Genomic DNA, 22,399 nt, shown 5'->3' on the forward strand with positions numbered 1-22,399 from the left:
AGTTTTCCCCTCAAGAATCCTTTCGCTAAGACAGTTCTTGTGGAATTGGCAAAGTGATATTTGGAAGCCCATAGAGGGCTATGGTGAAAAAGGAACTATCCTCAGATGAAATCTGGAAAAAAGCTTTCTGAGAAACTGCTCTGTGATGTGTGAATTCCACTCACAGAGTTACATCTGTATTTCGTGGATCTCTTTGCTAGCCTTATTTCTGTGGAATCTGAGAACAGATATTTCGGATCCCTTTGAAGACAATAGGGCCAAAGGAAATATCCTCCGATAACAAAGAGAAAGAAGCTTTCTGAGAAACTTCTTTGTGTTCTGTGAAATCATCTCACAGAGTTTCAGCTTTCCGCTCAAGAAGCCTTTCGCTAAAACAGTTCTTGTGGAATTGGCAAAGTGATATTTGGAAGCCCATAGATGGCTATGGTGAAAAAGGAAATATCCTCAGATGAAATCTGGAAAGAAGCTTTCTGAGAAACTGCTCTGTGATGTGTGACTTCCACTCACAGAGTTACATCTGTATTTCGTGGATCTCTTTGCTAGCCTTATTTCTGTGGAATCTGAGAACAGATATTTCGGATCCCTTTGAAGACTATAGGGCCAAAGGAAATATCCTCCGATAACAAAGAGAAAGAAGCTTTCTGAGAAACTTCGTTGTGTTCTGTGAAATCATCTCACAGAGTTTCAGCTTTCCCCTCAAGAAGCCTTTCGCTAAGACAGTTCTTGTGGAATTGACAAAGTGATATTTCGAAGCCCATAGAGGGCTATGGTGAAAAAGGAACTATCCTCAGATGAAATCTGGAAAAAAGCTTTCTGAGAAACTGCTCTGTGATGTGTGACTTCCACTCAGAGAGATACATCTGTATTTAGTGGATCTCTTTGCTAGCCTTATTTCTGTGGAATCTGAGAACAGATATTTCGGATCCCTTTGAAGACAATAGGGCCAAAGGAAATATCCTCCGATAACAAAGAGAAAGAATCTTCCTCAGAAACTTCTTTGTGTTCTGTGAAATCATCTCACAGAGTTACAGCTTTCCCCTCAAGAAGCCTTTCGCTAAGACAGTTCTTGTGGAATTGGCAAAGTGATATTTGGAAGCCCATAGAGGGCTATGGTGAAAAAGGAAATGTCCTCAGATGAAATCTGGAAAGAAGCTTTCTGAGAAACTGCTTAGTGTTCTGTTAATTCATCTCACACAGTTACATCTGTATTTCGTGGATCTCTTTGCTAGCCTTATTTCTGTGGAATCTGAGAACAGATATTTCGGATCCCTTTGAAGACTATAGGGCCAAAGGAAATATCCTCCGATAACAAAGAGAAAGAAGCTTTCTGAGAAATTTCTTTGTGTTCTGTGAAATCATCTCACAGAGTTTCAGCTTTCCCCTCAAGAAGCCTTTCGCTAAAACAGTTCTTGTGGAATTTGCAAAGTGATAGTTGGAAGCCCATAGATGGCTATGGTGAAAAAGGAAATATCCTCAGATGAAATCTGGAAAGAAGCTTTCTGAGAAACTGCTCTGTGATGTGTGACTTCCACTCACAGAGTTACATCTGTATTTCGTGGATCTCTTTGCTAGCCTTATTTCTGTGGAATCTGAGAACAGATATTTCGGATCATTTTGAAGACAATAGGGCCAAAAGAAATATCATCCGATAACAAAGAGAAAGAAGCTTTCTGAGAAACTTCTTTGTGTTCTGTGAAATCATCTCACAGAGTTACAGCTTTCCCCTCAAGAAGCCTTTCGCTAAGACAGTTCTTGTGGAATTGGCAAAGTGATATTTGGAAGCCCATAGAGGGCTATGGTGAAAAAGGAAATATACTCAGATGAAATCTGGAAAGAAGCTTTCTGAGAAACTACTTAGTGTTCTGTTAATTCATCTCACAGAGTTTCATCTGTATTTCGTGGATTTCTTTGCTAGCCTTATTTCTGTGGAATCTGAGAACAGATATTTCGGATCCCTTTGAAGACTATAGGGCCAAAGGAAATATCCTCCGATAACAAAGAGAAAGAAGCTGTCTGAGAAACTTCTTTGTGTTCTGTGAAATCATCTCACAGAGTTACAGCTTTCCCCTCAAGAAGCCTTTCGCTAAGACAGTTCTTGTGGAATTGGCAAAGTGATATTTGGAAGCCCATAGAGGGCTATGGTGAAAAAGGAAATATCCTCAGATGAAATCTGGAAAGAAGCTTTCTGAGAAACTGCTCTGTAATGTGTGACTTCCACTCACAGAGTTACATCTGTATTTCGTGGATCTCTTTGCTAGCCTTATTTCTGTGGAATCTGAGAACAGATATTTCGGATCCCTTTGAAGACAATAGGGCCAAAGGAAATATACCCCGATAACAAAGAGAAAGAATCTTCCTCAGAAACTTCTTTGTGTTCTGTGAAATCATCTCACAGAGTTACAGCTTTCCCCTCAAGAAGCCTTTCGCTAAGACAGTTCTTGTGGAATTGGCAAAGTGATATTTGGAAGCCCTTAGAGGGCTATGGTGAAAAAGGAAATATCCTCAGATGAAATCTGGAAAGAAGCTTTCTGAGAAACTGCTTAGTGTTCTGTTAATTCATCTCACACAGTTACATCTGTGTTTCGTGGATCTCTTTGCTAGCCTTATTTCTGTGGAGTCTGAGAACAGATATTTCGGATCCCTTTGAAGACTATAGGGCCAAAGGAAATATCCTCCGATAACAAAGAGAAAGAAGCTTTCTGAGAAACTTCGTTGTGTTCTGTGAAATCATCTCACAGAGTTTCAGCTTTCCCCTCAAGAAGCCTTTCGCTAAGACAGTTCTTGTGGAATTGACAAAGTGATATTTCGAAGCCCATAGAGGGCTATGGTGAAAAAGGAAATATCCTCAGATGAAATCTGGAAAAAAGCTTTCTGAGAAACTGCTCTGTGATGTGTGACTTCCACTCACAGAGTTACATCTGTATTTCGTGGATCTCTTTGCTAGCCTTATTTCTGTGGAATCTGAGAACAGATATTTCGGATCCCTTTGAAGACTATAGGGCCAAAGGAAATATCCTCCGATAACAAAGAGAAAGAAGCTTTCTGAGAAACTTCTTTGTGTTCTGTGAAATCATCTCACAGATTTACAGCTTTCCCCTCAAGAAGCCTTTCGCTAAGACAGTTCTTGTGGAATTGGCAAAGTGATATTTGGAAGCCCATAGAGGGCTATGGTGAAAAAGGAAATATCCTCAGATGAAATCTGGAAAGAAGCTTTCTGAGAAACTCCTTAGTGTTCTGTTAATTCATCTCACAGAGTTACATCTGTATTTCTTCGATCTCTTTGCTAGCCTTATTTCTGTGGAATCTGAGAACAGATATTTCGGATCCCTTTGAAGACTATAGGGCCAAAGGAAATATCCTACGATAACAAAGAGAAAGAAGCTTTCTGACAAACTTCTTTGTGTTCTGTGAAATCATCTCACAGAGTTACAGCTTTCCCCTCAAGAAGCCTTTCGCTAAGACAGTTCTTGTGGAATTCGCAAAGTGATAGTTGGAAGCCCATAGAGGGCAATGGTGAAAAAGAAAATATCCTCAGATGAAATCTGGAAAGAAGCTTTCTGAGAAACTGCTCTGTGATGTGTGACTTCCTCTCACAGAGTTACATCTGTAGTTCGTGTATCTCTTTGCTAGCCTCATTTCTGTGGAATCTGAGAACAGATATTTCGGATCCATTTGAAGACTATAGGGCTAAAGGAAATATCCTCCGATAACAAAGAGAAAGAAGTTTTCTGACAAACTTCTTTGTGTTCTGTGAAATCATCTCACAGAGTTACAGCTTTCCCCTCAAGAAGCCTTTCGCTAAGACAGTTCTTGTGGAATTGGCAAAGTGATATTTGGAAGCCCATAGAGGGCTATGGTGAAAAAGGAAATATCCTCAGATGAAATCTGGAAAGAAGTTTTCTGAGAAACTGCTCTGTAATGTGTGACTTCCACTCACAGAGTTACATCTGTATTTCGTTAATCTCTTTGCTAGCCTTATTTCTGTGGAATCTGAGAACAGATATTTCGGATCCCTTTGAAGACAATAGGGCCAAAGGAAATATACTCCGATAACAAAGAGAAAGAAGCTTCCTGAGAAACTTCTTTGTGTTCTGTGAAATCATCTCACAGAGTTACAGCTTTCCCCTCAAGAAGCCTTTCGCTAGACAGTTCTTGTGGAATTGGCAAAGTGATATCTGGAAACCCATAGAGGGCTATGTTGAAAAAGGAAATATCCTCAGATGAAATCTGGAAGGAAGCTTTCTGAGAAACTGCTTAGTGTTCTGTTAATTCATCTCACACAGTTACATCTGTATTTCGTGGATCTCTTTGCTAGCCTTATTTCTGTGGAATCTGAGAACAGATATTTCGGATCCCTTTGAAGACTATAGTGCCAAAGGAAATATCCTCCGATAACAAAGAGAAAGAAGCTTTCTGAGAAACTTCGTTGTTTTCTGTGAAATCATCTCACAGAGTTTCATCTTTCCCCTCAAGAATCCTTTCGCTAAGACAGTTCTTGTGGAATTGGCAAAGTGATATTTGGAAGCGCATAGAGGGCTATGGTGAAAAAGGAACTATCCTCAGATGAAATCTGGAAAAAAGCTTTCTGAGAAACTGCTCTGTGAAGTGTGAATTCCACTCACAGAGTTACATCTGTATTTCGTGGATCTCTTTGCTAGCCTTATTTCTGTGGAATCTGAGAACAGATATTTCGGATCCATTTGAAGACTATAGGGCTAAAGGAAATATCCTCCGATAACAAAGAGAAAGAAGTTTTCTGACAAACTTCTTTGTGTTCTGTGAAATCATCTCACAGAGTTACAGCTTTCCCCTCAAGAAGCCTTTCGCTAAGACAGTTCTTGTGGAATTGGCAAAGTGATATTTGGAAGCCCATAGAGGGCTATGGTGAAAAAGGAAATATCCTCAGATGAAATCTGGAAAGATGGTTTCTGAGAATCTGCTCTGTAATGTGTGACTTCCACTCACAGAGTTACATCTGTATTTCGTTAATCTCTTTGCTAGCCTTATTTCTGTGGAATCTGAGAACAGATATTTCGGATCCCTTTGAAGACAATAGGGCCAAAGGAAATATACTCCGATAACAAAGAGAAAGAAGCTTCCTGAGAAACTTCTTTGTGTTCTGTGAAATCATCTCACAGAGTTACAGCTTTCCCCTCAAGAAGCCTTTCGCTAGACAGTTCTTGTGGAATTGGCAAAGTGATATCTGGAAGCCCATAGAGGGCTATGGTGAAAAAGGAAATATCCTCAGATGAAATCTGGAAAGAAGCTTTCTGAGAAACTGCTTAGTGTTCTGTTAATTCATCTCACAGAGTTACATGTGTATTTCGTGGATCTCTTTGCTAGCCTTTTTTCTGTGGAATCTGAGAACAGATATTTCGGATCCCTTTGAAGACTATAGGGCCAAAGGAAATATCCTCCGATAACAAAGAGAAAGAAGCTTTCTGAGAAACTTCGTTGTGTTCTGTGAAATCATCTCACAGAGTTTCATCTTTCCCCTCAAGAATCCTTTCGCTAAGACAGTTCTTGTGGAATTGGCAAAGTGATATTTGGAAGCCCATAGAGGGCTATGGTGAAAAAGGAACTATCCTCAGATGAAATCTGGAAAAAAGCTTTCTGAGAAACTGCTCTGTGAAGTGTGAATTCCACTCACAGAGTTACATCTGTATTTCGTGGATCTCTTTGCTAGCCTTATTTTTGTGGAATCTGAGAACAGATATTTCGGATCCCTTTGAAGACTATAGGGCCAAAGGAAATATCCTCCGATAACAAAGAGAAAGAAGCGTTCTGAGAAACTTCTTTGTGTTCTGTGAAATCATCTCACAGAGTTACAGCTTTCCCCTCAAGAAGCCTTTCGCTAAGACAGTTCTTGTGGAATTGGCAAAGTGATATTTGGAAGCCCATAGAGGGCTATGGTGAAAAAGGAAATATCCTCAGATGAAATCTGCAAAGAAGCTTTCTGAGAAACTGCTTAGTGTTCTCACAGAGTTACATCTGTATTTCCTGGATCTCTTTGATAGCCTTATTTCTGTGGAATCTGAGAACAGATATTTCGGATCCCTTTGAAGACTATAGGGCCAAATGAAATATCCTCCGATAACAAAGAGAAAGAATCTTTCTGAGAAACTTCTTTGTGTTCTGTGAAATCATCTCACAGAGTTACAGCTTTCCCCTCAAGAAGCCTTTCGCTAAGACAGTTCTTGTGGAATTGGCAAACTGATATTTGGAAGCCCATAGAGGGCTATGGTGAAAAAGGAAATATCCTTAGATGAAATCTGGAAAGAAGCTTTCTGAAAAACTGCGTAGTCTTCTGTTAATTCATCTCACAGAGTTACATCTGTATTTCGTGGATCTCTTTGCTAGCCTTATTTCTGTGGAATCTGAGAACAGATATTTCGGATCCCTTTGAAGACTATAGGGCCAAAGGAAATATCCTCCGATAACAACGACAAAGAAGCTTTCTGAGAAACTTCTTTGTGGTCTGTTAAATCATCTCACAGAGTTACAGCTTTCCCCTCAAGAAGCCTTTCGCTAAGACAGTTCTTGTGGAATTGGCAAAGTGATATTTGGAAGCCCATAGAGGGCTATGGTGAAAAAGGAAGTATCCTCAGATGAAATTTGGAAAAAAGCTTTCTGAGAAACTGCTCTGTGATGTGTGAATTCCACTCACAGAGTTACATCTGTATTTCGTGGATCTCTTTGCTAGCCTTATTTCTGTGGAATCTGAGAACAGATATTTCGGATCCCTTTGAAGACAATAGGGCCAAAGGAAATATCCTCCGATAACAAAGAGAAAGAAGGTTTCTGAGAAACTTCTTTGTGTTCTGTGAAATCATCTCACAGAGTTACAGCTTTCCCCTCAAGAAGCCTTTCGCTAAGACAGTTCTTGTGGAATTGGCAAAGTGATATTTGGAAGCCCATAGAGGGCTATGGTGAAAAAGGAAATATCCTCAGATGAAATCTGGAAAGAAGCTTTCTGAGAAACTGCTCTGTGATGTGTGACTTCCACCCACAGAGTTACATCTGTATTTCGTGGATCTCTTTGCTAGCCTTATTTCTGTGGAATCTGAGAACAGATATTTCGGATCCCTTTGAAGACTATAGGGCCAAAGGAAATATCCTCCGATAACAAAGAGAAAGAAGCTTTCTGAGAAACTTCTTTGTGTTCTGTGAAATCATCTCACAGAGTTTCAGCTTTCCCCTCAAGAAGCCTTTCGCTAAGACAGTTCTTGTGGAATTGGCAAAGTGATATATGGAAGCCCATAGAGGGCTATGGTGAAAAAGGAAATATCCTCAGATGAAATCTGGAAAGAAGCTTTCTGAGAAACTGCTTAGTGTTCTGTTAATTCATCTCACAGAGTTACATCTGTATTTCGTGGATCTCTTTGCTAGCCTTATTTCTGTGGAATCTGAGAACAGATATTTCATATCCCTTTGAAGACTATAGGGCAAAAGGAAATATCCTCCGATAACAAAGAGAAAGAAGCTTTCTGAGAAACTTCTTTGTCTTCTGTGAAATCATCTCACAGAGTTACAGCTTTCCCCTCAAGAAGCCTTTGGCTAAGACTGTTGTTGTGGAATTGTAACGTGATATTTGGAAGCCCATAGAGGGCTATGGTGAAAAAGGAAATATCCTCAGATGAAATCTGCAAAGAAGCTTTCTGAGAAACTGCTTAGTGTTCTCACAGAGTTATATCTGTATTTCGTGGATCTCTTTGCTAGCCTTATTTCTGTGGAATCTGAGAACAGATATTTCGGATCCCTTTGAAGACTATAGGGCCAAATGAAATATCCTCCGATAACAAAGAGAAAGAAGCTTTCTGAGAAACTTCTTTGTGTTCTGTGAAATCATCCCACAGATTTACAGCTTTCCTCTCAAGAAGCCTTTCGCTAAGACAGTTCTTGTGGAATTGGCAAAGTGATATATGGAAACCCATAGAGGGCTACGGTGAAAAAGGAAATATCCTTGGATGAAATCTGGAAAGAAGCTCCCTGAGAAACTGCTTAGTGTTCTGTTAATTCATCTCACAGAGTTACATCTGTGTTTCGTGGATCTCTTTGCTAGCCTTATTTCTGTAGAATCTGACAACAGATATTTCGGATCCCTTTGAAGACTATAGGGCCAAAGGAAATATCCTCCGATAACAACGACAAAGAAGCTTTCTGAGAAACTTCTTTGTGGTCTGTGAAATCATCTCACAGAGTTACAGCTTTCCCCTCAAGAAGCCTTTCGCTAAGACAGTTCTTGTGGAATTGGCAAAGTGATATTTGGAAGCCCATAGAGGGCTATGGTGAAAAAGGAAGTATCCTCAGATGAAATTTGGAAAAAAGCTTTCTGAGAAACTGCTCTGTGATGTGTGAATTCCACTCACAGAGTTACATCTGTATTTCGTGGATCTCTTTGCTAGCCTTATTTCTGTGGAATCTGAGAAAAGATATTTCGGATCCCTTTGAAGACTATAGGGCCAAAGGAAATATCCTCCGATAACAAAGAGAAAGAAGCTTTCAGAGAAACTTCTTTGTGTTCTGTGAAATCATCTCACAGAGTTACAGCTTTCCCCTCAAGAAGCCTTTCGCTAAGACAGTTCTTGTGGAATTGGCAAAGTGATATTTGGAAGCCCATAGAGGGCTATGGTGAAAAAGGAAATATCCTCAGATGAAATCTGGAAAGAAGCTTTCTGAGAAACTGCTCTGTGATGTGTGACTTCCACTCACAGAGTTACATCTGTATTTCGTGGATCTCTTTGCTAGCTTTATTTCTGTGGAATCTGAGAACAGATATTTCGGATCCCTTTGAAGACAATAGGGCCAAAGGAAATATCCTCCGATAACAAAGAGAAAGAAGCTTTCTGAGAAACTTCTTTGTGTTCTGTGAAATCATCTCACAGAGTTACAGCTTTCCCCTCAAGAAGCCTTTCGCTAAGACAGTTCTTGTGGAATTGGCAAAGTGATATTTGGAAGCCCATAGAGGGCTATGGTGAAAAAGGAAATATCCTCAGATGAAATCTGGAAAGAAGCTTTCTGAGAAACTGCTCTGTGATGTGTGACTTCCACCCACAGAGTTACATCTGTATTTCGTGGATCTCTTTGCTAGCCTTATTTCTGTGGAATCTGAGAACAGATATTTCGGATCCCATTGAAGACTATAGGGCCAAAGGAAATATCCTCCGATAACAAAGAGAAAGAAGCTTTCTGAGAAACTTCTTTGTGTTCTGTGAAATCATCTCACAGAGTTTCAGCTTTCCCCTCAAGAAGCCTTTCGCTAAGACAGTTCTTGTGGAATTGGCAAAGTGATATATGGAAGCCCATAGAGGGCTATGGTGAAAAAGGAAATATCCTCAGATGAAATCTGGAAAGAAGCTTTCTGAGAAACTGCTTAGTGTTCTGTTAATTCATCTCACAGAGTTACATCTGTATTTCGTGGATCTCTTTGCTAGCCTTATTTCTGTGGAATCTGAGAACAGATATTTCATATCCCTTTGAAGACTATAGGGCCAAAGGAAATATCCTCCGATAACAAAGAGAAAGAAGCTTTCTGAGAAACTTCTTTGTGTTCTGTGAAATCATCTCACAGAGTTACAGCTTTCCCCTCAAGAAGCCTTTCGCTAAGACAGTTCTTGTGGAATTGGCAACGTGATATTTGGAAGCCCATAGAGGGCTATGGTGAAAAAGGAACTATCCTTAGATGAAATCTGGAAAAAAGCTTTCTGAGAAACTGCTCTGTGATGTGTGAATTCCACTCACAGAGTTACATCTGTATTTCGTGGATCTCTTTGCTAGCCTTATTTCTTTGGAATCTGAGAACTGATATTTCGGATCCCTTTGAAGACTATAGGGCCAAAGGAAATATCCTCCGATAACAAAGAGAAAGAAGCTTTCTGAGAAACTTCTTTGTGTTCTGTGAAATCATCTCACAGAGTTACAGCTTTCCCCTCAAGAAGCCTTTCGCTAAGACAGTTCTTGTGGAATTGGCAAAGTGATATTTGGAAGCCCATAGAGGGCTCTGGTGAAAAAGGAAATATCCTCAGATGAAATCTGGAAAGAAGCTTTCTGAGAAACTGCTCTGTGATGTGTGACTTCCAACACAGAGTTACATCTGTATTTCGTGGATCTCTTTGCTTGCCTTATTTCGGTGGAATCTGAGAACAGATATTTCGGATCCCTTTGAAGACTATAGGGCCAAAGGAAATATCCTCCGATAACAAAGAGAAAGAAGCTGTCTGAGAAACTTCTTTGTGTTCTGTGAAATCATCTCACAGAGTTACAGCTTTCCCCTCAAGAAGCCTTTCGCTAAGACAGTTCTTGTGGAATTGGCAAAGTGATATTTGGAAGCCCATAGAGGGCTATGATGAAAAAGGAAATATCCTCAGATGAAATCTGGAAAGAAGCCTTCTGAGAAACTGCTCTGTGATGTGGGACTTCCACTCACAGAGTTACATCTGTATTTTGTGGATCTCTTTGCTAGCCTTATTTCTGTGGAATCTGAGAACAGATATTTCGGACACTCTGAAGACTATAGGGCCAACGGAAATAACCTCCGATAACAAAGAGAAAGAAGGTTTCTGATAAACTTCTTTGTGTTCTGTGAAATCATCTCACAGAGTTACAGCTTTCCCCTCAGGATGCCTTTTGCTAAGACAGTACTTGTGGAATTGGCAAAGTGATATTTGGAAGCCCATAGAGGGCTATGGTGAAAAAGGAAATATCCTCAGATGAAATCTGGAAAGAAGCTTTCTGAGAAACTGCTTAGTGTTCTGTTAATTCATCTCACAGAGTTACATCTGTATTTCGTGGATCTCTTTGCTAGCCTTATTTCTGTGGAATCTGAGAACAGATATTTCGGATCCCTTTGAAGAGTATAGGGCCAAAGGAAATATCCTCCGATAAAAAAGAGAAAGAAGCTTTCTGAGAAACTTCTTTGTGTTCTGTGAAATCATCTCACAGAGTTTCAGCTTTCCCCTCAAGAAGCCTTTCGCTAAGACAGTTCTTGTGGAATTGGCAAAGTGATATTTGGAAGCCCATAGAGGGCTATGGTGAAAAAGGAAATATCCTCAGATGAAATCTGCAAAGAAGCTTTCTGAGAAACTGCTTAGTGTTCTCAAAGAGTTACATCTGTATTTCGTGGATCTCTTTGCTAGCCTTATTTCTGTGGAATCTGAGAACAGATATTTCGGATCCCTTTGAAAACTATAGGGCCAAAGGAAATATCCTCCGATAACAAAGAGAAAGAAGCTTTCTGAGAAACTTCTTTGTGTTCTGTGAAATCAACTCACAGAGTTAGAGCTTTCCCCTCAAGAAGCCTTTCGCTAAGACAGTTCTTGTGGAATTGGCAAAGAGATATTTGGAATCCCATAGAGGGCTATGGTGAAAAAGGAAATATCCTCAGATGAAATCTGCAAAGAAGCTTTCCGAGAAACTGCTTAGTGTTCTGTTAATTCATCTCACAGAGTTACATCTGTATTTCGTGGATCTCTTTGCTAGCCTTATTTCGGTGGAATGTGAGAACAGATATTTCGGATCCCTTTGAAGACTATAGGGCCAAAGGAAATATCCTCCGATAACAAAGAGAAAGAAGCTTTCTGAGAAACTTCTTTGTGTTCTGTGAAATCATCTCACAGAGTTTCAGCTTTCCCCTCAAGAAGCCTTTCGCTAAGACAGTTCTTGTGGAATTGCCAAAGTGATATTTGGAAGCCCATAGAGGGCTATGGTGAAAAAGGAAATATCCTCAGATGAAATCTGGAAAGAAGCTTTCTGAGAAACTGCTTAGTGTTCTGTTAATTCATCTCACAGAGTTACATCTGTATTTCGTGGATCTCTTTGCTTGCCTTATTTCGGTGGAATCTGAGAACAGATATTTCGGATCCCTTTGAAGACTATAGGGCCAAAGGAAATATCCTCCGATAACAAAGAGAAAGAAGCTGTCTGAGAAACTTCTTTGTGTTCTGTGAAATCATCTCACAGAGTTACAGCTTTCCCCTCAAGAAGCCTTTCGCTAAGACAGTTCTTTTGGAATTGGCAAAGTGATATTTGGAAGCCCATAGAGGGCTATGATGAAAAAGGAAATATCCTCAGATGAAATCTGGAAAGAAGCCTTCTGAGAAACTGCTCTGTGATGTGGGACTTCCACTCACAGAGTTACATCTGTATTTTGTGGATCTCTTTGCTAGCCTTATTTCTGTGGAATCTGAGAACAGATATTTCGGACACTTTGAAGACTATAGGGCCAACGGAAATAACCTCCGATAACAAAGAGAAAGAAGGTTTCTGATAAACTTCTTTGTGTTCTGTGAAATCATCTCACAGAGTTACAGCTTTCCCCTCAGGATGCCTTTTGCTAAGACAGTTCTTGTGGAATTGGCAAAGTGATATTTGGAAGCCCATAGAGGGCTATGGTGAAAAAGGAAATATCCTCAGATGAAATCTGGAAAGAAGCTTTCTGAGAAACTGCTTAGTGTTCTGTTAATTCATATCACAGAGTTACATCTGTATTTCGTGGATCTCTTTGCTAGCGTTATTTCTGTGGAATCTGAGAACAGATATTTCGGATCCCTTTGAAGACTATAGGGCCAAAGGAAATATCCTCCGATAACAAAGAGAAAGAAGCTTTCTGAGAAACTTCTTTGTGTTCTGTGAAATCATCTCACAGAGTTACAGCTTTCCCCTCAAGAAGCCTTTCGCTAAGACAGTTCTTGTGGAATTGGCAAAGTCATATTTAGAAGCCCATAGAGGGCTATGGTGAAAAAGGAAATATTCTCAGATGAAATCTGGAAAGAAGCTTTCTGAGAAACTGCTCTGTAATGTGTGACTTCCACTCACAGAGTTACATCTGTATTTCGTGGATCTCTTTGCTAGCCTTATTTCTGTGGAATCTGAGAACAGATATTTCGGATCCCTTTGAAGACTATAGGGCCAAAGGAAATATCCTCCGATAACAAAGGGAAAGAAGCTGTCTGAGAAACTTCTTTGTGTTCTGTGAAATCATCTCACAGAGTTACAGCTTTTCCCTCAAGAAGCCTTTCGCTAAGACAGTTCTTGTGGAATTGGCAAAGTGATATTTGGAAGCCCAAAGAGGGCTATGTTGAAAAAGGAAATATCCTCAGATGAAATCTGGAAAGAAGCTTTCCGAGAAACTGCTCTGTGATGTGTGACTTCCAATCACAGAGTTACATCTGTATTTCGTGGATCTCTTTGCTAGCCTTATTTCTGTGGAATCTGAGAACAGATATTTCGGATCCCTTTGAAGACTATAGGGCCAAAGGAAATATCCTCCGATAACAAAGAGAAAGAAGCTTTCTGAGAAACTACTTTTTGTTCTGTGAAATCATCTCACAGAGTTACAGCTTTCCCCTCAAGAAGCCTTTCGCTAAGACAGTTCTTGTGGAATTGGCAAAGTGATATTTGGAAGCCCATAGAGGGCTATGGTGAAAAAGGAAATATCCTCAGATGAAATCTGCAAAGAAGCTTTCTGAGAAACTGCTTAGTGTTCTCACAGAGTTACATCTGTATTTCGTGGATCTCTTTGCTAGCCTTATTTCTGTGGAATCTGAGAACAGATATTTCGGATCCCTTTGAAAACTATAGGGCCAAAGGAAATATCCTCCGATAACAAAGAGAAAGAAGCTTTCTGAGAAACTTCTTTGTGTTCTGTGAAATCAACTCACAGAGTTACAGCTTTCCCCTCAAGAAGCCTTTCGCTAAGACAGTTCTTGTGGAATTGGCAAAGTGATATTTGGAATCCCATAGAGGGCTATGGTGAAAAAGGAAATATCCTCAGATGAAATCTGCAAAGAAGCTTTCCGAGAAACTGCTTAGTGTTCTGTTAATTCATCTCACGGAGTTACATCTGTATTTCGTGGATCTCTTTGCTAGCCTTATTTCTGTGGAATCTGAGAACAGATATTTCGGATCCCTTTGAAGACTATAGGGCCAAAGGAAATATCCTCCGATAACAAAGAGAAAGAAGCTTTCTGAGAAACTTCTTTGTGTTCTGTGAAATCATCTCACAGAGTTTCAGCTTTCCCCTCAAGAAGCCTTTTGCTAAGACAGTTCTTGTGGAATTGGCAAAGTGATATTTGGAAGCCCATAGAGGGCTATGGTGAAAAAGGAAATATCCTCAGATGAAATCTGGAAAGAAGCTTTCTGAGAAACTGCTTAGTGTTCTGTTAATTCATCTCACAGAGTTACATCTGTATTTCGTGGATCTCTTTGCTTGCCTTATTTCGGTGGAATCTGAGAACAGATATTTCGGATCCCTTTGAAGACTATAGGGCCAAAGGAAATATCCTCCGATAACAAAGAGAAAGAAGCTGTCTGAGAAACTTCTTTGTGTTCTGTGAAATCATCTCACAGAGTTACAGCTTTCCCCTCAAGAAGCCTTTCGCTAAGACAGTTCTTGTGGAATTGGCAAAGTGATATTTGGAAGCCCATAGAGGGCTATGATGAAAAAGGAAATATCCTCAGATGAAATCTGGAAAGAAGCCTTCTGAGAAACTGCTCTGTGATGTGGGACTTCCACTCACAGAGTTACATCTGTATTTTGTGGATCTCTTTGCTAGCCTTATTTCTGTGGAATCTGAGAACAGATATTTCGGACACTCTGAAGACTATAGGGCCAACGGAAATAACCTCCGATAACAAAGAGAAAGAAGGTTTCTGATAAACTTCTTTGTGTTCTGTGAAATCATCTCACAGAGTTACAGCTTTCCCCTCAGGATGCCTTTTGCTAAGACAGTACTTGTGGAATTGGCAAAGTGATATTTGGAAGCCCATAGAGGGCTATGGTGAAAAAGGAAATATCCTCAGATGAAATCTGGAAAGAAGCTTTCTGAGAAACTGCTTAGTGTTCTGTTAATTCATCTCACAGAGTTACATCTGTATTTCGTGGATCTCTTTGCTAGCCTTATTTCTGTGGAATCTGAGAACAGATATTTCGGATCCCTTTGAAGACTATAGGGCCAAAGGAAATATCCTCCGATAACAAAGAGAAAGAAGCTTTCTGAGAAACTTCTTTGTGTTCTGTGAAATCATCTCACAGAGTTACAGCTTTCCCCTCAAGAAGCCTTTCGCTAAGACAGTTCTTGTGGAATTGGCAAAGTGATATTTGGAAGCCCATAGAGTGCTATGGTGAAAAAGGAAATATCCTCAGATGAAATCTGGAAAGAAGCTTTCTGAGAAACTACTAAGTGTTCTGTTAATTCATCTCACAGAGTTACATCTGTATTTCGTGGATCTCTTTGCTAGCCTTATTTCTGTGGAATCTGAGAACAGATATTTCGGATCCCTTTGAAGACTATAGGGCCAAAGGAAATATCCTCCGATAACAAAGGGAAAGAAGCTGTCTGAGAAACTTCTTTGTGTTCTGTGAAATCATCTCACAGAGTTACAGCTTTTCCCTCAAGAAGCCTTTCGCTAAGACAGTTCTTGTGGAATTGGCAAAGTGATATTTGGAAGCCCAAAGAGGGCTATGTTGAAAAAGGAAATATCCTCAGATGAAATCTGGAAAGAAGCTTTCTGAGAAACTGCTCTGTAATGTGTGACTTCCACTCACAGAGTTACATCTGTATTTCGTGGATCTCTTTGCTAGCCTTATTTCTGTGGAATCTGAGAACAGATATTTCGGATCCCTTTGAAGACAATAGGGCCAAAGGAAATATACTCCGATAACAAAGAGAAAGAAGCTTTCTGAGAAACTTCTTTGTGTTCTGTGAAATCATCTCACAGAGTTACAGCTTTCCCCTCAAGAAGCCTTTCGCTAAGACAGTTCTTGTGGAATTGGCAAAGTGATATTTGGAAGCCCATAGAGGGCTATGGTGAAAAAGGAAATATCCTCAGATGAAATCTGGAAAGAAGCTTTCTGAGAAACTGCTTAGTGTTCTGTTAATTCATCTCACAGAGTTACATCTCTATTTCGAGGATCTCTTTGCTAGCCTTATTTCTGTGGAATCTGAGAACAGATATTTCGGATCCCTTTGAAGAGTATAGGGCCAAAGTAAATATCCTCCGATAAAAAAGAGAAAGAAGCTTTCTGAGAAACTTCTTTGTGTTCTGTGAAATCATCTCACAGAGTTTCAGCTTTCCCCTCAAGAAGCCTTTCGCTAAGACAGTTCTTGTGGAATTGGCAAAGTGATATTTGGAAGCCCATAGAGGGCTATGGTGAAAAAGGAAATATCCTCAGATGAAATCTGGAAAGAAGCTTTCTGAGAAACTGCTCTGTGATGTGTGACTTCCAATCACAGAGTTACATCTGTATTTCGTGGATCTCTTTGCTAGCCTTATTTCTGTGGAATCTGAGAACAGATATTTCGGATCCCTTTGAAGAGTATAGGGCGAAAGGAAATATCCTCCGATAAAAAAGAGAAAGAAGCTTTCTGAGAAACTTCTTTGTGTTCTGTGAAATCATCTCACAGAGTTTCAGCTTTCCCCTCAAGAAGCCTTTCGCTAAGACAGTTCTTGTGGAATTGGCAAAGTGATATTTGGAAGCACATAGAGGGCTATGGTGAAAAAGGAAATATCCTCAGATGAAATCTGGAAAGAAGCTTTCCGAGAAACTGCTCTGTGATGTGTGACTTCCAATCACAGAGTTACATCTGTATTTCGTGGATCTCTTTGCTAGCCTTATTTCTGTGGAATCTGAGAACAGATATTTCGGATCCCTTTGAAGACTATAGGGCCAAAGGAAATATCCTCCGATAACAAAGAGAAAGAAGCTTTCTGAGAAACTTCTTTTTGTTCTGTGAAATCATCTCACAGAGTTACAGCTTTCCCCTCAAGAAGCCTTTCGCTAAGACAGTTCTTGTGGAATTGGCAAAGTGATATTTGGAAGCCCATAGAGGGCTATGGTGAAAAAGGAAATATCCTCAGATGAAATCTGCAAAGAAGCTTTCTGAGAAACTGCTTAGTGTTCTCACAGAGTTACATCTGTATTTCGTGGATCTCTTTGCTAGCCTTATTTCTGTGGAATCTGAGAACAGATATTTCGGATCCCTTTGAAAACTATAGGGCCAAAGGAAATATCCTCCGATAACAAAGAGAAAGAAGCTTTCTGAGAAACTTCTTTGTGTTCTGTGAAATCAACTCACAGAGTTACAGCTTTCCCCTCAAGAAGCCTTTCGCTAAGACAGTTCTTGTGGAATTGGCAAAGAGATATTTGGAATCCCATAGAGGGCTATGGTGAAAAAGGAAATATACTCAGATGAAATCTGCAAAGAAGCTTTCCGAGAAACTGCTTAGTGTTCTGTTAATTCATCTCACAGAGTTACATCTGTATTTCGTGGATCTCTTTGCTAGCCTTATTTCGGTGGAATGTGAGAACAGATATTTCGGATCCCTTTGAAGACTATAGGGCCAAAGGAAATATCCACCGATAACAAAGAGAAAGAAGGTTTCTGATAAACTTCTTTGTGTTCTGTGAAATCATCTCACAGAGTTACAGCTTTCCCCTCAGGATGCCTTTTGCTAAGACAGTTCTTGTGGAATTGGCAAAGTGATATTTGGAAGCCCATAGAGGGCTATGGTGAAAAAGGAAATATCCTCAGATGAAATCTGGAAAGAAGCTTTCTGAGAAACTGCTTAGTGTTCTGTTAATTCATCTCACAGAGTTACATCTGTATTTCGTGGATCTCTTTGCTAGCGTTATTTCTGTGGAATCTGAGAACAGATATTTCGGATCCCTTTGAAGACTATAGGGCCAAAGGAAATATCCTCCGATAACAAAGAGAAAGAAGCTTTCTGAGAAACTTCTTTGTGTTCTGTGAAATCATCTCACAGAGTTACAGCTTTCCCCTCAAGAAGCCTTTCGCTAAGACAGTTCTTGTGGAATTGGCAAAGTGATATTTAGAAGCCCATAGAGGGCTATGGTGAAAAAGGAAATATTCTCAGATGAAATCTGGAAAGAAGCTTTCTGAGAAACTGCTCTGTAATGTGTGACTTCCACTCACAGAGTTACATCTGTATTTCGTGGATCTCTTTGCTAGCCTTATTTCTGTGGAATCTGAGAACAGATATTTCGGATCCCTTTGAAGACAATAGGGCCAAAGGAAATATACTACGATAACAAAGAGAAAGAAGCTTTCTGAGAAACTTCTTTGTGTTCTGTGAAATCATCTCACAGAGTTACAGCTTTCCCCTCAAGAAGCCTTTCGCTAAGACAGTTCTTGTGGAATGGGCAAAGTGATATTTGGAAGCCCATAGAGGGCTATGGTGAAAAAGGAAATATCCTCAGATGAAATCTGGAAAGAAGCTTTCTGAGAAACTACTAAGTGTTCTGTTAATTCATCTCACAGAGTTACATCTGTATTTCGTGGATCTCTTTGCTAGCCTTATTTCTGTGGAATCTGAGAACAGATATTTCGGATCCCTTTGAAGACTATAGGGCCAAAGGAAATATCCTCCGATAACAAAGGGAAAGAAACTGTCTGAGAAACTTCTTTGTGTTCTGTGAAATCATCTCACAGAGTTACAGCTTTTCCCTCAAGAAGCCTTTCGCTAAGACAGTTCTTGTGGAATTGGCAAAGTGATATTTGGAAGCCCAAAGAGGGCTATGTTGAAAAAGGAAATATCCTCAGATGAAATCTGGAAAGAAGCTTTCCGAGAAACTGCTCTGTGATGTGTGACTTCCAATCACAGAGTTACATCTGTATTTCGTGGATCTCTTTGCTAGCCTTATTTCTGTGGAATCTGAGAACAGATATTTCGGATCCATTTGAAGACTATAGGGCCAAAGGAAATATCCTCCGATAACAAAGAGAAAGAAGCTTTCTGAGAAACTTCTTTTTGTTCTGCGAAATCATCTCACAGAGTTACAGCTTTCCCCTCAAGAAGCCTTTCGCTAAGAGAGTTCTTGTGGAATTGGCAAACTGATATTTGGAAGCCCGTAGAGGGCTATGGTGAAAAAGGAAATATCCTCAGATGAAATCTGGAAAGAAGCTTTCTGAGAAACTGCTTAGTGTTCTGTTAATTCATCTCACAGAGTTACATCTGTATTTCGTGGATCTCTTTGCTAGCCTTATTTCTGTGGAATCTAAGAACAGATATTTTGGATGCCTTTGAAGACTATAGGGCCAAAGGAACTATCCTCCGATAACAAAGAGAAAGAAGCTTTCTGAGAAACTTCTTTGTGTTCTGTGAAATCATCTCACAGAGTTACAGCGTTCCCCTCAAGAAGCCTTTCGCAAAGACAGTTCTTGTGGAATTGGCAAAGTGATATTTGGAAGCCCATAGAGGGCTACGGTGAAAAAGGAAATATTCTCAGATGAAATCTGGAAAGAAGCTTTCTGAGAAACTGCTTAGTGTTCTGTTAATTCATCTCACAGTGTTACATCTGTATTTCGTGGATCTCTTTGTAGCCTTATTTCTGTGGAATCTGAGAACAGATATTTCGGATCCCTTTGAAGAGTATAGGGCCAAAGGAAATATCCTCCGATAACAAAGAGAAAGAAGCTGTCTGAGAAACTTCTTTGTGTTCTGTGAAATCATCTCACAGAGTTACAGCTTTCCCCTCAAGTAGCCTTTCGCTAAGACAGTTCTTGTGGAATTGGAAAACTGATATTTGGAAGCCCATAGATGGCTATGGTGAAAAAGGAAATAACCTAAGATGAAATCTGGTAAGAATCTTTCTGAGTAACTACTTAGTGTTCTGTTAATTCATCTCACAGAGTTACATATGTATTTCGTGGATCTCTTTGCTAGCCTTATTTCTGTGGAATCTGAGAACAGATATTTCGGATCCCTTTGAAGACTATAGGGCAAATGGAAATATCCTCCGATAACAAAGAGAAAGAAGCTTTCTGAGAAACTTCTTTGTGTTCTGTGAAATCATCTCACAGAGTTACAGCTTTCCCCTCAAGAAGCCTTTCGCTAAGACAGTTCTTGTGGAATTGGCAAAGTGATATTTGGAAGCCCATAGAGGGCTATGGTGAAAAAGGAAATATCCTCAGATGAAATCTGGAAAGAAGCTTTCTGAGAAACTGCTCTGTGATGTGTGACTTCCACTCACAGAGTTACATCTGTATTTCGTGGATCTCCTTGCTAGCCTTATTTCTGTGGAATCTGAGAACAGATATTTCGGATCCCTTTGAAGACTATAGGGCCAAAGCTAATATCGTCCGATAACAAAGAGAAAGAAGCTTTCTGAGGAACTTCTTTGTGTTCTGTGATATCATCTCACAGAGTTTCAGCTTTCCCCTCAAGAAGCCTTTCGCTAAGACATTTCTTGGGGAATTGGCAAAGTGATATTTGGAACCCCTAGAGGGCTATGGTGAAAAAGGAAATATCCTCAGATGAAATCTGGAAGGAAGCTTTCTGAGAAACCGCTTAGTGTTCTGTTAATTCATCTCACAGAGTTACATCTGTATTTCGTGGATCTCTTTGCTAGCATTATTTCTGTGGAATCTGAGAACAGATATTTCGGATCCCTTTGAAGACTATAGGGCCAAAGGAAATATCCTCCGATAACAAAGAGAAAGAAGCTTTCTGAGAAACTTCTTTGTGTTCTGTGAAATCATCTCACAGAGTTACAGCTTTCCCCTCAAGAAGCCTTTCGCTAAGACAGTTCTTGTGGAATTGGCAAAGTGATATTTGGAAGCCCATAGAAGGCTATGGTGAAAAAGTAAATATCCTCAGATGAAATCTGAAAAGAAGCTTTCTGAGAAACTGCTCTGTGATGTGTGACTTCCAGTCACAGAGTTACATCTGTATTTCGTGGATCTCCTTGCTAGCGTTATTTCTGTGGAATCTGAGAACAGATATTTCGGATCCCTTTGAAGACTATAGGGCCAAAGGAAATATCCTCCGATAACAAAGAGAAAGAAGCTTTCTGAGAAACTTCTTTGTGTTCTGTGAAATCATCTCACAGAGTTACAGCTTTCCCCTCAAGAAGCCTTTCGCTAAGACAGTTCTTGTGGAATTGGCAAAGTGATATTTGCAAGCCCATAGCGGGCTATGGTGAAAAAGGAAATATCCTCAGATGAAATCTGGAAAGAAGCTTTCTGAGAAACTGCTCTGCGATGTGTGACTTCCACTCACAGAGTCACATCTGTATTTCGTGGATCTCTTTGCTAGCCTTAATTCTGTGGAATCTGAGAACAGATATTTTGGATCCCTTTGAAGACTATAGGGCCAAAGGAAATATCCTCCGATACCAAAGAGAAAGAAGCTGTCTGAGAAACTTTTTTGTGTTCTGTGAAATCATCTCACAGAGTTACAGCTTTCCCCTCAAGAAGCCTTTCGCTAACACAGTTCTTGTGGAATTGGCAAAGTGATATTTGGAAGCCCATAGAGGGCTATGGTGAAAAAGGAAATATCCTCAGATGAAATCTGGAAAGAAGCTTTCTGAGAAACTGCTTAGTGTTCTGTTAATTCATCTCACAGAGTTACATCTGTATTTCGTGGATCTCTTTGCTAGCCTTATTTCTGTGGAATCTGAGAACAGATATTTCGGATCCCTTTGAGGACTATAGGGCCAAAGGAAATATCCTCCGATAACAAAGAGAAAGAAGCTTTCTGAGAAACTTCTTTGTGTTCTGTGAAATCATCTCACAGAGTTTCAGCTTTCCCCTCAAGAAGCCTTTCGATAAGACAGTTCTTGTGGAATTGGCAAAGTGATATTTGGAAGCCCATAGAGGGCTATGGTGAAAAAGGAAATATCCTGAGATGAAATCTGGAAAGAAGCTTTCTGAGAAACTGCTTAGTGTTCTGTTAATTCATCTCACAGAGTTACATCTGTATTTCCTGGATCTCTTTGCTAGCCTTATTTCTGTGGAATCTGAGAACAGATATTTCGGATCCCTTTGAAGACTATAGGGCCAAAGGAAATATCCTCCGATATCAAAGAGAAAGAAGCTGTCTGAGAAACATCCTTGTGGTCTGTGAAATCATCTCACAGAGTTACAGCTTTCCCCTCAAGAAGCCTTTCGCTAAGACAGTTCTTGTGGAATTGGCAAAGTGATATTTGGAAGCCCTTAGCGGGCTATGGTGAAAAACGAAATATCCTCGGATGAAATCTGGAAAGAAGCTTTCTGAGAAACTGCTTAGTGTTCGTTAATTCATCTCACAGAGTTACATGTGTATTTCGTGGATCTCTTTGATAGCCTTATTTCTGTGGAATCTGAGAACAGATATTTTGGATCCCTTTGAAGACTATAGGGCCAAAGGAAATATCCTCCGATAACAAAGAGAAAGAAGCTGTCTGAGAAACTTCTTTGTGTTCTGTGAAATCAACTCACAGAGTTACAGCTTTCCCCTCAAGAAGCCTTTCGCTAAGACAGTTCTTGTGGAATTGGCAAAGTGATATTCGGAAGCCCATAGAGGGCTATGGTGAAAAAGGAAATATCCTCGGATGAAATCTGGAAAGAAGCTTTCTGAGAAACTGCTTAGTGTTCTGTTAATTCATCTCACAGTGTTACAT

The sequence above is a fragment of the Macaca fascicularis genome, chromosome 1, assembly GCF_037993035.2.
Source record: "Macaca fascicularis isolate 582-1 chromosome 1, T2T-MFA8v1.1".
Lineage (NCBI taxonomy): Eukaryota > Metazoa > Chordata > Mammalia > Primates > Cercopithecidae > Macaca > Macaca fascicularis.